The 14,894-nt window shown below is 36.3% G+C and overlaps 1 pseudogene; it reads left to right on the top strand.

Moving 5' to 3' along the window:
- The first annotated feature begins 2,337 nt into the window (after positions 1–2,337).
- LOC114208439 (small ribosomal subunit protein uS10 pseudogene) lies at positions 2,338–2,697 on the top strand (annotated as a pseudogene).
- Positions 2,698–14,894: the final 12,197 nt, after the last annotated feature.

The following is a 14,894-nucleotide window of genomic DNA, read 5'->3' as shown; positions in this document are numbered from 1 at the left end:
TAATCAAATAAAACCAATAGAACTTACTTGATGTTTACAACATGGATCCCATTTAGGCTTATATCAGAATTAAGTGCCTTGAAAACAATATACACCCTATAAACATTTATTTGACTCTAAAATATCTATAATGGAAGTATATAGAATAGAAAATGTTAATCCCCCATTTGCAGTTTAAGTTACCGTCAGGGAGTGTAACTAGAAAGAATCAAACTGAAATATCACAGAAGTTCCTCAAAAAAATTAAAAATAGAACTATCATACGATCCAGCAATTCCACATCTGTGTATTATTTGAAGAAAGTAAAAACACTGCACTGGGTGTTATACGCAAACAATGAATCATGGAACACTACATCAAAAACTAATGATGCAATGTATGGTGATTAACATAACATAATAAAATTTTAAAAATGCAAAATAAAAAGAACTTTTGAGGACAATAAACACAGGTACTCTTACAAACATTAAAAAAATAAAGTCTGTACTTTCTCTAAAAAAGAGAAAGTAAAAGCACTAATTTGAAAAGATTCATGCACCCCCATATTCACTGTAGCATTATTTACAATAGCCAAGATAGGGAAGCAAACTAAGTGTCTATTGATGACTGAATAAAGAAATGGTGATACACACACACACACACACACAAAAGAATATCAGCCATTAAAAAAAAAAAAGAAGAAGAAATCTTAACATTTGTGACAACATGGATGGACCTTGAGGGCCTTATGCTAACTAAGTGAACTAAGTCAGAAAGGAAATGATAAATACCATGTGATCTCACTTATATGTGGAATCTAAAGAAACAAAACAAAGCAAAACAAAACATGAGCTCATGGATATAGAACACAGATCAGTGGTGGGAATGGGGAGTGGGCAAAATAGGTGAAAGAGGTCAAAAGCTACAAATTTTCAGTTAATAAAATGAATAAGTCATGGGGATGTAATGTAAAGGATGGTGACTATAGTTAACAATACCGTATTGCATATTTCAAAGTAGCTAGGAGACTGGATCTTGAATGTTCACATCACAAGAAAAAAGTTAAAATTATGTATGATGATGGATGTTAACTGGACTTATTGTGATCATTTTGCAATATATACAAATACTGAGTCATTATGTTGTACACCTGAAACTGAAACATTTGATGTCAATTATACCTCAATTTAAAAAAAAATAATAAAAGAATCAAACTGGAAGGATGAGATGCCATATATACCAATGACACTATCCAAGAGACTCTCAATCTCAGATTAAGAGTTTCAAGTGAAAAAAAAAAAGTTTCAAGTGCATCCAAAAGTGTAATTAAGTAGGTGTAAATTCAGGGAAATGTGACTAAATTGTGATCTACCTATTTAACCTTAATAATTATGTGTTACCCTGTCTGAAGAAAGAGTGTATCATAAAAGGACTGAAATGCATAATATAAAAGGAGAAATTAGAGCAACAAAATTCCAGCATCATTCAGAGAACACCTTGATTACCAAGAAGAATGTTCTGTCTCTGGTAGCTATAGATCTATTATAAAGAAACATGGGTCAGATTAATGTAGCTTCACGTCACTCATCATCAGCCTCATTTACCCAAATCTATTTATTATGGTGCCATTCTGAATAAAATGAGGTTTCCCAAGTACAGTTACGGCTCCCTCCTGCTAAGGGCTCCAGTGCCTTGGGGACCCTCAGGCTCTGCCTTCTACCCACCATTTTAAACATACCATTTGCATCAGATGTCTCTGCTTTTAATTTCATTTCTTCCAACTAGGCTTCTGCCACTCAGACACTCTATATCTTTACTCTAGTTATCTCTCCATTTCAACTGTATCCTGAATGCCATCTTTCTGATTTCTTTTGTCTTAAAAAAACCCATATTTGAATTATCCAAACTTGTATAATTTTATTCCCTAATGATGCCCTCTGATTTGTGTAATATCCCAGCCATTTTTCAGAACTTGAGAGATAGTAATGCACTGCTACTTTGAGAACATGTGGAATAATTATCTACAATGGGAGGGAGTAAATAGAAATATACTGCTGTGAGGCTCTTTATATTGAGGGGCATAACAACATTTGAAGGTTGATCGTGCTAAGATAAAGATATGCATTGTATGCCCTAGATCAACCCCCACAAGAAAAATAAACTAAGATGCGTAACTATAAGACAACAGTAAAGAAAAATAGAATAGCCTAGAGCTAAGGTACTCAATGGTAAAATGCTGCTCTTTGAGGAAGATGCAGTCACTGCTACAGCAGAGCTTTGGATGCCCTCCTCCTGTTTCTGACTCACCACTGTTCTTCTCACTGAGGAACAAGTCAGTCAGGAAGCTGTGTTGCAGCCATGGCTTTTAAAGACACCGTGAAGACACCCATGGAACCAGAGGTGGTGATTCACTGAATTAGAATTACTCTCACCAGCCACAACGTAAAATCTTTGGGAAAGGTATGTGCTGACCTGATCAGAGGGGCAAAGGAAAAGAATCTCAAAGTGATAGGAGCTGTTTGGATGCCTACCAAGACTCTGTGAATCACTATAAGAAAAACTCCCTGTGGTGAAGGTTCTAAGACTTGGGATTGTTTTCAAATGAGGATCCACAAGCAACTCATTGATTTGTACAGTCCTTCTAAGATTGTTAAGCAGATTACTTCCATCAGTATTGAGCCAGGAGTCAAGGTTGAAGTCACCATTGCAGATGCTTAAATCAACCTTTTTAATAAATTATCAGTTGTTCAATTTTTAAAAAATTTTCCTCTAAGATCAGGAACAAGATGAAAATGCCCACTCTCCCCCAGTTTTATTCAACATAGTATTGGAAGTCCTAGCCAGAGCAGTTAAGCAAGAAAAAGAAATAAAAGACATCCAAATTGAAAAGGAAGAAGTAAAACTGTCACTATTTGAAGATGACATATTATATATAGAAAACCCTAAAAACAGCCAAAAAAGTTAGAACTAATAAATTTAGTAAAGTTTTAGGGTACAAAATCAATATAGAAAAGTCTGTTGCATTTCTGTACACTAATAACAAATTGACCTATATGAAGAAAATGGAACTCCAACATTGCTGGTGAAGATGCAAAATGGTACTTCCACTTGGAGAAGATTTTGCAGGTTCTTATACAGTTACACATACACTAACCATAAAACTCAGGAATCCCACTAATGTATATTTACCCAAGAGAAATAAAAACATGTTAATGTTAAACACTTTCTTGGGTATTTTTTTAAGAACTAATAACCTGTCACTCCCTTTCAATATAAAATAGGAAGGGTTTTTAGGTATACATACTGCAATACTTTAAAAATGAAATTAACTTAGGTCTGGAATTTGCTTCAAAATAACCCAGTATGGGTGAAACAAACTCACCTATGGGTTTAATATTGTTTTAATTGGATGAGATGTACATGGGGGGTTCATTATACTATTCTTTCTATTTTGTATGTGGTTTTTGAAAGAAAAATTAAAAGTCCAGGGGAAAAAATCCTAAATTACTTCCTCTTTAAGTTACAAACTAAAATAATGCCAATTGAAATGTCCTTGGTCCTTGAGTAGCAAGTGCCAAGGATTATAAATGTTGAAGGAGTATTACTATCAGTTTGTAGCAGTTGAATTCCCCTCCTCAACTTCTTGAAATGGAGGAATAGGCTCAGTAGATGTCACTCAGGCTTAAAGATTTGAGAAGTTATATTCATTCACCTCTACTTTTTATCTTTATTACAAAATTTTGACAGCCACAGTTAGTGGAGAAAATATTTCTGATGTTAGGACAAGGATAATTGTTTTGCAGCATAACAACACATTTTTTATGGACTATCTAATTGGCATTAACCATTTCACCAGAAAGTAGAAGTCCAGTTTAGTACACTTATATCCAGTTTAGTACAGTCAATTGTTAGAGACATCAGCTCAAAAGGACCCAGAATTCATGATTACAACTGTACCAAAATAGGTAGGAGCAGCTACAAACATAGGAGTTCATCCAGAACAGCTTTTCATCCAACAATCAGTTTCAAATCAGCTAGATCAAGAACACACAACCATTCAGTTGGTGCGCTATTCTGTATGCTAAGTATCAAGAACCTTAGAAGTCACTTCCAGCAGAATCTCAGCTGAAGTTGATAAAACTCATCTGGAGATAGGAGCAGACATTTGCTCATTGTCTGAAAGATAAGGATGATGTATTTTTGGACCTTAAATGTCTGCTGAAGAGTCTAGAACTAACTACTCTAAAGGTAATACTACTAATAAATAATAATCCTTATTACCAATTAATATTTCTTAACTAGTGCTCCCAGGATACTTCATTTTAATCATTTTATAGTTAAGCTATATGTTTAAATTCCATGAAGATTTAGACATAATAATCAGTTTCTTTTTTATTATTTCCTTTGGCCATAGCAGTAACATTTTTTTTTTTTACTGTGCTTATTTAACCTTTATTTTTTTAGTTTTTATCTAAATTCCGGTTAGTTAACATACAGTGCAGTATTAGTTTTAGGTGTACCATTTAGCGACTCAACACTTACATACAATACTCAGTGCTTATCACAAGTGCCCTCCTTAATCCCCATCCCTATTTAACCCATCCCCCACCCCATGCTCTCTGGTAACCATCAGTTTGTTCTCTATAGTGAAGAGACTATCTTTTGGTTTGCCCCTCTCTTTCTTTTTTCCCCTTTGCTCATTTGTTTTGTTTCTTAAATTCCACATATGAGTGAAATCACATGGTATTTGTTTTTCTCTAACCAACTTAATTTCACTTAGCATAATATACCCTAGCTCCAACCACATTATTGCAAATGGCAGGGTTTCATTCTTTTTGATGTCTGAGTAATATTCATTCAATATTCATTCTTTCCATAATTTGGCTATTGTTGATAATGCTGTTATAAACATCAGGGTGCGTGTATCCCTTTGAATTAGTATTTTTTCATTCTTTGAGTGAATACCTAGTGGTGCAATTGCTAGATTGTAGGGTAGTTCTATTTTTAACTTTTTGAGGAACCTCCATACTGTTTTCCAGAGTGGCTGCACCAGCTTGCATTCCCACCAACAGTTAATTTTAGTCATTCTGACTGGTGTGAGATGATATCTCATTGTGGTTTTGATTTGCATTTCCTTGATGATGAGTGATGTTGAACATTGTTTCATGTGTCTCTTGGCCATCTGTATGTCTTCTTTGGAAAAAATATCTATTTACATATTATGCCAGTTTTAAACTGGATTGCTTTTTGGGTGTTGAATTTGATAAGTTCTTTATATATTTCGGATACTAACCCTTTATCAGATATGTTATTTGCAAATATCTTCTCTCATTTTATAGGTTGCCTTTTGGTTTTGTTGTTTCCTTTGCTGTGCAGAAGCTTTTATCTTGACAAAGTCCCAATATTTTATTTTTGCTTTTGTTTCCCTTGCCTCTGGTGGCGTATCTAGTAAGAAGTTGCTATAGCTGATGTCAAAGAGGTTACTGCCTGTGTTCTCGTCTAGGATTTTGATATTTCCTGTCTCACATTTAGGTCTTTACTCCATTTTGAATTTATTTTTGTGTATGGTGTAAGAAAGTGGGCCAGTTTCATTCTTCTGCATGTTGCTGTCCAGTTTTCCCAACACCATTTGTTGAAGAGACTGTATTTTTTCCATTAGATATTCTTTCCTGCTTTGTCGAAGATTAGTTGACCATACAGTTGTGGGTCCACTTCTGGGCTTTCTATTCTGTTCCATTGATCTATGTGTCTGTTTCTGTGCTAGTACCATACTGTCTTGATCACTACAGCTTTATAATATAACTTAAAGTCTGGAATTGTGATGCCTCCAACTTTGCTTTTCTTTTACAAGGTTGCTTTGGCTAGGGGGACATGGATGGCTCAGTTGGTTAAGCATCTGTCTTCAGCTCAGGTCGTGATCATGGGGCCCTGGGATTGAGCCCTGAGTCAGACTCCCTGCTCAGCGGGGAGTCTGCTTCTCCCTCTCCTTTTGCCCCTCCCTCTGCTTGCTCTCTCTCTCTCTCTCTCTCTCAAATAAATAAATAAAATCTTTAAAAAGATTTTAAAGATCAGAGTCTTTTGCAGTTCTATACAAATTTTAGGATTGTTTGTTCTAGATCTGTGAAAAATGCTGTTGGTATTTTGACAGGGATTGCATTAAATGTATAGATTGCTTTGGGTAGAATAGACTCTTTAACAGTATTTCTTCTTCCCATGAATAGATACTTTTCCAGAGAAAACACAGAAATGGCCAAGAGACACATGAAAAGACGCTCAACATCACCCATCATTAGGGAAATACAAATCACAACCAAAATGAGATACCACCTCTCACCTGTCAGAATGGCTAAAATTAACAAGTTGGGAAATGACAGATGTTGGCAAGAATGCAGAGAAAGGGGAACCCTCTTGCAATGTTGGTGGGAATGCAAACTGGTGCAGCCACTCTGGAAAACAGTATGGACCTTCCTCAAAAAGTTAAAAATAGAACTACCCTAAGATCCAGCAATTGAACTACTAGGTATATATCCAAAGATACAAACATGCTGATTTGAAGGGGCACATACCCCAAATGTTTATACAACAGATTTCTGTATGTTGATTTTGTATCCTATGAATTTACTGAATTTGTGTGTCAATTCTAGCAATTTGGGGTGGGGCAGTCTTTCCTTTTTTTGTTAAATGCATGAAAACACATACAAAACCCATACAGGGTCTGGCAAATACTCTTCTGCATGTTGGTAGACATTGAAACATTATTTACTCTTTTGTAGACCATGCATTATAAATAGGAGGTACCTCAATAAATATTTCTCCACTGAAAGAGGAGAAAAATGGCACTAGTTGTTTCCCTTTTCTAAAATTAATCTGTACTTTCATGAAATGTATTGTATGATTTGAAATGATAGCCTCTCTTCGGGTAGGATTAAGAGTTTATGTTGTTCAAGTACAAACTTGCTAGAGAAAACAAAGACTGAGTTAGGCTCTAAAACTACATTGTGACTTAAAAATGGATAGTCAGCTATGATGGGACTGATGGGGCCCAAGAGTGAGGACGATCAGGGGACAGGATGAGGGAAGCAGGATGACAAGGGTGTGTTCCCCTGCAGAAGGAAGAAAGATGGTGCCTGCGCAGCTGGGGCTGGGCAGTTGGGGGATGACAGGCCGGCTGGAGAAGTGGAGGGGAGGCCACGAGCAGCCATCCTGGTGTGTTAAAGAGCACAGGCTTTAGAATGGATTCCAAAAAAAAATCACTGCAAATGCAACGTAATGTCCCTACAGCACCATCATCAACATTACCATCGACCCGTGTTTCTGGGATACTGTATTCTGTGTGTCAGTAAAAGGAGAGTATTATTTATCCTTTTGCATCAGGTTGCAAGAGAATTAAATATGATAATAAGTATGAAGTTCCAAAAAAAAATGGATAGTCAGTATTTAAAATTCAGTATTTCGCTGCATAATAAATTCTCAATTGCAAGGGCTCTTTACCCAGTAAGTTGATAATCATCCAGGCCGTCTGTCCCTAGTCTTCTGGCTATTTATTATCCAGCAGAATCTTTAACAGGGAATGAACAAAGAAGTAAAAAAGAAATGAAACACAGCTGTCACCAGGTGAGGGTCATAGGTTAATGCTGGACGATACAGGATTAATGGGGCCTATTAAGGACTAAAACATTCTTGTCTTCCGATTTGTTTCCCATGTTTTCTTTGACTCCAATATCATGGAAAATTGAAAACTGCTTACATAAAAAAAGGAAAAATTAATGAAAAATTTATCTGAGCCAACACAAGATACAATATTTTTAAATCATAGTCTCATTTTTTTTAAGAACCAAAACCGCTGACCAGACATTTCTGCTAATGATAAACCCTTAATCTCCTATGATTTTGTTTTAGAACTCATAACCTGCCATTTCCTTTTGTTGTAAGAAAACAACTTACAATGCATGACAGCATCGACAGGGAGCACCAAATCTTCCTCTCCCACCAAGGTTGACCATAGCCTAGTTATAAAAGCTCTTTCCAGTCCTATTTTGTTCAATAAGCAGGGATAAGTTTGTTCTTCTGGCAAAACATTCAAGATGTATTTTGTCTTTTACTTTAATCTTGTCTACTACCGGCCATCTTTGTAGAGGATATAAAGGTGAAACATCTAGACAACTGCAAGTACCCCCTACATTCTGCTTCTTAGAGGAGCTGACCTTTTCTATACAACTCCTCAGGTAGCCAGATGACCTTTAATATCAGTATATTTTCCCCTATGTTGATAGTTTATGCTAGCTTCTTTTCTAGCACCTTCACTTTCACATAGCTAATGTATAAATGTATAAGTTTTACCAATCCAGCTGGTAAAAAAAAAAAAATCAGTTCATAAATAAACCTTACGATGCTCGTTTTCATTTTCCTTTATGTGAAATTTTTTTCTAGGAGGCAACAGTGAGTCTTGCTGAGTAAAAACCCAAGAACAAAATGTACACAGTTCTTTGTTCTAATGAAAGTATTTTAAATGGGTAATAAGGCATGAGAAGAGAAAAAAATTATAACACAGGTCACTGAACCAAATGATCAAGTAAGGAGTTCTCTCTAAAGTAACAGTCAACACTCAGCATGTACTTATGGGGTTGTCAGGCAACGGGGATTTCAGCAGGATCCTTTCTGCTTAAACAAGTTGAAGTTTAGTGAAACTGGTATGAAACTCAAAGCTGTAACAGTGTCATTCTACCATGAAGAAAATAACATTTTTACAGGACTGGGGTTCTTGTTCAGCTAAGTTGTAGTCATGGTCTCAAGTTCCTGGTTGCTTTAATAGCCTAAAGAGAATTAGGAATTATAATTGAAATTTTTTAAAGAGATATATTTTAAACACACAAGATCTGAAATTATGCCTTTGTTGAGAATGCCTTGAATTTGTAGATGAACTTATCCTTGATTTCATGGCCCAGTCTACAATTATACCAGCAGTCCTACATTATCACAGCCCATCATTTGGATTGTTACTCTTTTTCTTTATTAGAGAGTCCCAATTATTCTTTAAATATTTCCTCATTGCTTCTAGGATAGCAAGACTGGACATTCTAAAGACTGGTATAGCTCTGACCTTTAGGGCCAACAAAGTAAATAAAGCCTTTTGAATGTGAATGGCCTATAATTTACCAGTAACTTCTGACTCAAAGCAACAAAGTAAAATTTCACCAAAACAGTCCATCCCAAAGCACTAAGAGGTATCTGGGTTTCTAAAGTTATCAGCCACAGTATAATCAAAAGTTTCTCATCACATGGCTCCCTCTTTTCTTGTGGTCACCGAACTAGACTACCATCTACTCTCTCTACCCTAGTACCATCTAAACTTCCATCATTAATTGGCATTCCTGTCACTCATGATTACCAATCTCCTAGGACCCTAACTTGGTTTGGGCACTAGCCCTAACCAACTCTTCCAAGTCATCTCTCTCACATTGTTGACTGACTGTATGTGGCATCATTTTCCAGGGCAGAGAGAACAAAAGCCATAAGTGACTGGAAAATTAATCCTTTCAATTTGAATTGAAAACCAATTCAAAAGGCCTCATCTGGGCTGACCCTCTCACTCTGATTGTCCAATTAGGAAATATTTCCTGTTCAACTGAGGTGCAGACTAATCCCATCCTTCTAAGGAATACAATAAAAATAACTTCTAGTTCTCATTTTTTTGAGCTGCAGAAACTGGGTCCAGAATATTTATCTGAACATAAGTCTGGTCATGATTCTAGGCCAAGGATTGGTAAACTTTCTGTAAAGAACCAGACAGTAAATATTTTAGGCTTTGTGAGCCATATACAATGCCTGTAACACACTATTCTGTGGGGTTTTGTTTGTTTATAATCCTTTAGAAATATAAAAATCATTCTAAGTTTGTGGGCCATACAAAATGGGCTATCGGCTGTTTTTGGTCCATGGACTATAGTTGGCTTACCCCTGTTCTTTTTTTTTAAGATTTATTTTTTTATTTATTTGACAGAGAGAGGAGAGAGAACAAGAGAGGAAACACAAGCAGGGGGAGTGGGAGAGGGAGAAGCAGGCTTCCCGCCGAGCAGGGAGACCGATACAGGGCTCAATCCCAGGACCCTGGGATCATGACCTGTGCCGAAGGCAGACACTTAACAACTGAGCCACCCAGGTGCCCAACATCTTACATTTTAAATTTTTTTCAGAACAAAATTGTTAAAAAAACAGTAGGAACTAATTGTGATCTTATTCCTGTGTCTTATGAGGTATCTTACCCCTTTAAATTCCTGTTTAATTTTCAAATTTATGGCAAAAGCCTCCAATCTTTGTTTCCTCTAAGTTATTTTGAAGATTTTTCAGTACAAAAGAGAATGATTTCAATGATTTTTCAGTGCGTCAGTGTCCCTCCACCAATCAGTCTAGTCCACTCTCCACTTATGGGCTCTTCTAAGACAAAAAGGTTTTTAGTAAATTGTGCTGTAATGCAAGGCCATAGGCTCACATTGAGGGATACTATAATAAACAGTCCTTTGAAACTTGACAGTGTATCTGCTGTAAGGATAGTTTTGAGAATGTTCATCATGAAACTGAGCAGTGTCATCTTCACGAGGCCATTCAGGAGAAATGTATTTCTTCTCTCAATATCAAGAATTATGCTTATCTTAAGCAATTCATCTGCTTTTTCTCTTACATGAATCATGCAGAGTTCATCCTTGAGAAAGTAGTCTGCATAGTGGTTAGACTGATAAAAACTGCTTCATAGCCCAGTTCTACTGCTGACTAGCTCTACATCCTTGGATGCACAAAACTTTCTGTACCTCAGTTTCCTCATCTGTAAAATGATGTTAAGAACAGAACCTTCTCACAGGTTGATATCAAGAACTAAATGAATTACAGATACATAACACCCATAGCACATTAAAATAACTCAATAATTATTATTTCCTTTTGAAATTGGTCTACTTAAGGCTACTAATTCATGGGATATATTTACTGTTCTCTGCACATTTCCCAGTTCTTGCAATTGTTTTTCATTTTGCCTCAACTTTCTGAATGTCCTCTTTTTAAAATGTGTAATATTCATCATCTGTTTCTGACCATGAAATTAATAAATCTGCAATGTCTAAATGTGACAACATGGACAGACCTTGAAGGCAATATGCTAAATGAAACAATTCAGACAGAAAAAGGTAATATTGTGTGATCTCATATATCTGTGGACCCTAAAAAAGCCAAACTCCGAGAAACAGAGAATAGAATGATGGTTACCAGGGGCTAGGGAGTGGGGAGTAATGGGGAGATGTTGGTCAAAGGGTACAGACTTGCAGTTAGAAAATGAGTAAGTTCTTGGTGCACCTGAATGACACAGTCGGTTAAGTGACCAACTTTTGGTTTCGGCTCAGGTTGTGATCTCAGTGTCATGAGACTGAGCCCCATGTCAGGCTCTGTGCTCAGCGGGGAGTCTGATTAGGACTCTCTCCCTCTCCCTCTGCCCCCCATCTCTCTCTCTAAAATAAATCAATCTACAAAAAAAGAAAATGAGTAAGTTCTGGAGAATTAATGCACAGCATTGTGATTACAGTCAACAATACTGTATTATATACTTCAAAGTTGCTAAGAGGCTAGATCTTAAATGTTCTTGCCACAAAATGAAATGATAATTAGATGACGTGATAGAGGTGTTAACTGACGCTACAGGGTTAATCATATTGCATATAGAAATTCATCAAATGAATACATTGCACACCTTAAGCTTACACAACGCTGTATGTCAAATATATCTCAATTTTTTAAATAATAAAAATAGATTTTTAGAATATAGAACTCTATAGGGGTGCTTGGGTGGCTCAGTCAGTTAAGTGCCGACTCGGTTTCAGCTCAGGTTGTGATTTCAGGGTCCTGGAATTGAGCCCCAAGCAGGGCTCCCTGCTCAGCACAGAGACTGATTGTCCCTCTCCCTCTGCCCCTCCCCCAACTCATGTGTGCTCTCTATCTCTAAAATAAATGATAAAATCTTAAAAAATATGTATTTAGAAATCTATATTATTGATGATAAACACCATTTATTGAACACTTGGTAAATGCTAAGCTAAATGCTTTACATATATTAACTACTTCAACCTTCACAGAAATGTTATTGCTATTTTCTTCATTTTACATATGAGAAAATGAAGACCTGAAGTAACAACACCACTTAACCCAGGATCTCACAGCTGGCAAGTGATATTTGAACCCACACCTTTATAATGTCACCATCCTGAGATAGCTACTAGAAACATTCCCATATAGTTTCTTCACCTACAGATGTTCTTGTATATGTGTGTGTATGTGTGTGTGCATTTTAATGGGAATATTTCATATAATCTTACATTTATTTGTTTTCCATTATTTTCATAATTAGTATTTGAAATACTAATAACTACATAATACTTCACTTTGTTTATGCCAAAATGTACTTAAGCATTGTTTTTTGCCAATTTTGTTTTTTTAATAAAACTTTAACAAACATTCTTAAACAGGGAGATTTATAGTCCTCTCCCAATTACTTATCTAGTACAAAAATCTTACAAGTGAAATTACTGGGTTAAGATACATGAGCATTTTAAGGCCATTTTTCATATCTCCAAAATGTCTTCAAGAAACATTGATCACTTCAGTCTTGCACTAAAGTCCAAAGAGGTTACTATCATGTCCAAGGTCAAATGAAAAAGAACTTTTTAAAATTCTACTGGACTCTTATTGGAATTGTATTATACTGATAGACTCACTTGGAGGAAATAAATACCTTTTCATCCAAGAATATGATATGCCCCCACAAAAAAGTACCTGATATGCCCCATCATTTGTTCAAGTCTTTTTTGTAATTCAGTATTTTTATAGGTTTTCTTCATATAGGTCTTATGCATTTGGGATAAAATTTATTTCTAGATATCTTATATTTTTGTTAATACTATGCAAGTGATTGTTTTCCATTATTTTTTTTAAGATTTTATTTGAGAGAGAAAGAGAGAGCAAGAGCAGGGGGAGAGGGAAAGGGACAAGCAGACTCCCCACTGAGCATGGAACCTGATGCGCGGCTCAATCCCAGGACCCTGAGATCACGACCTGAGCTCAAATCAGACACTTAAGCGACTGAGCCACCCAGGTGTCCCTCCACTACGTTTTATATCTAATTTTCCATTGTATAAAGGAAAGCTTCTTAGTTACGATTTATTCTTTTCATTAACGTTTAACTTGTAAAGAGAAATCTTAATTATTTCTCATATTAGTACTATTCACTGTTTAGTTGACTTTCATGGATATTCTACATGCCAGTCTGAAGATTAGTAGAGAAGCAAATGTAAATATCCGGGTGAAAATTCCCACCCCTTCTCCTCTTGCCTTCCTTTGGGTTTGTTCATAATTTCCTGGAGCAGTGGTACACCAAGATGGAGGGGGCAGTCCAGTCAGCCTCATCAGGGAGAAGTATTTTATTACCAACACTGTTTATAATTTCAGACTCAAAGCAATAATAAGAAGCAGATACACTTATTCCCTGAACCCTGCACAAAGCTCTGCTACCTCAGCCCCTTGGTTGTGATAGCTCTGGTGGGGCCCTGAGTGGGCTTTACAGAAGAGTATGCCAGTAGAAGATCATTCCGTGTTCTCAAAGGAAAGAGGAGACATCTACATGGCCAAGAGTGGATAAGGGCATAATGAATTCATGAAATGACCCTAGCATTTTTCAAATATGGAATCTATTTGTAAGGTGTTTTAATCTTTAAAAAGATAGGTTAAGTCAAAAAGAAGGACCATGGGTGTCATCTTATCAAGGTTAAGATGTTTTATTATTTTTAAGACCAACATTAGGATATTGTTCATATATTATCCCAATAGCGTATCTTTACTGACTTATCTTTGCTTCATAAACCACAGACACAAGTTTTGGATTTTCTGTGTTTTCTGGGTGTGCATAGTCCTTAAAATTTTCATATTGTATTTCCGATTCCATGCCCTTACCTGAGGAAACCCTAAAGCACCACATCCCACACACATGCCTCACCCCAGTGCACTGCCTAACTCAGGAATCCTGGGTTCTAGCTCTCTCTCTGCTACTACCAGCTTGATAGATGACCTCGGGAAATTCACTTGATGTCTCAGCCTTGTTTTCCATCCTTAAAGGGAAAAATTCAAGTGACATTACTCTAAGACTCCCATCACTTTATGATAATCAAAACTCCAAATGAGCAACTTTGAGCTTCTCGAAGATGTATCAGCTTGTGTTTTACTCGTTTTTTCTTCTCTTTCTGCTACTATGAACCATGACATTGTTAAAACCCAGACACAAAAAGTAAAGCCCTGAAAAGCGTAGACTATGAAACTTAAGAACACCTTATCTATTCTTTTCTGAGTTTCTCATCAGACACTCTAACTGCTCAGAGGCTTCTGGATTACTTGATGTGATAAGACATGACCTTGCATCTGCTGTGTTCTCTTCCACTGTCATTGTCACTTACGGAACCATGACAGCAATAATACATCCCAGGGCTTGGTTTCTACAGTGGGAAATGTGTATGAAATAAATAGAAAATTCATGAAAATTCTAATAAATATTTTTAAGTTTATAGTCATTATTTAAAGCTTAAAATAAATCCATAGCAAAATAATCTACCCTGAATGACAAAAAAAATCATATTAAGTTTCCATTTTTTTCACATCTGCCATGACATCTAAACTCTTACACCTTAGTTGTCCTGCCACAGAAAATACAAAGGAGAGATAGGCCTCCTCATTAGATTTAGTTACACATCCTCCATGAATTATAGAAAGGGGGTATTAATATCTTATACAAAGAGCATAAATGAAGACCCGAAACATCCACGCTGAGATGTGAATACGGTTTATGGCTATTTTCTTCTACATGTAACCCCTCATGGAGAAATTCTGGG

Source organism: Eumetopias jubatus, unplaced genomic scaffold, assembly GCF_037043125.1.
Source record: "Eumetopias jubatus isolate StellerSeaLion01/CBP00866 unplaced genomic scaffold, mEumJub1_p1.0 scaffold_7, whole genome shotgun sequence".
Taxonomy (NCBI): Eukaryota; Metazoa; Chordata; class Mammalia; order Carnivora; family Otariidae; genus Eumetopias; species Eumetopias jubatus.
This window is presented reverse-complemented; position numbering and strand designations above follow the sequence as displayed.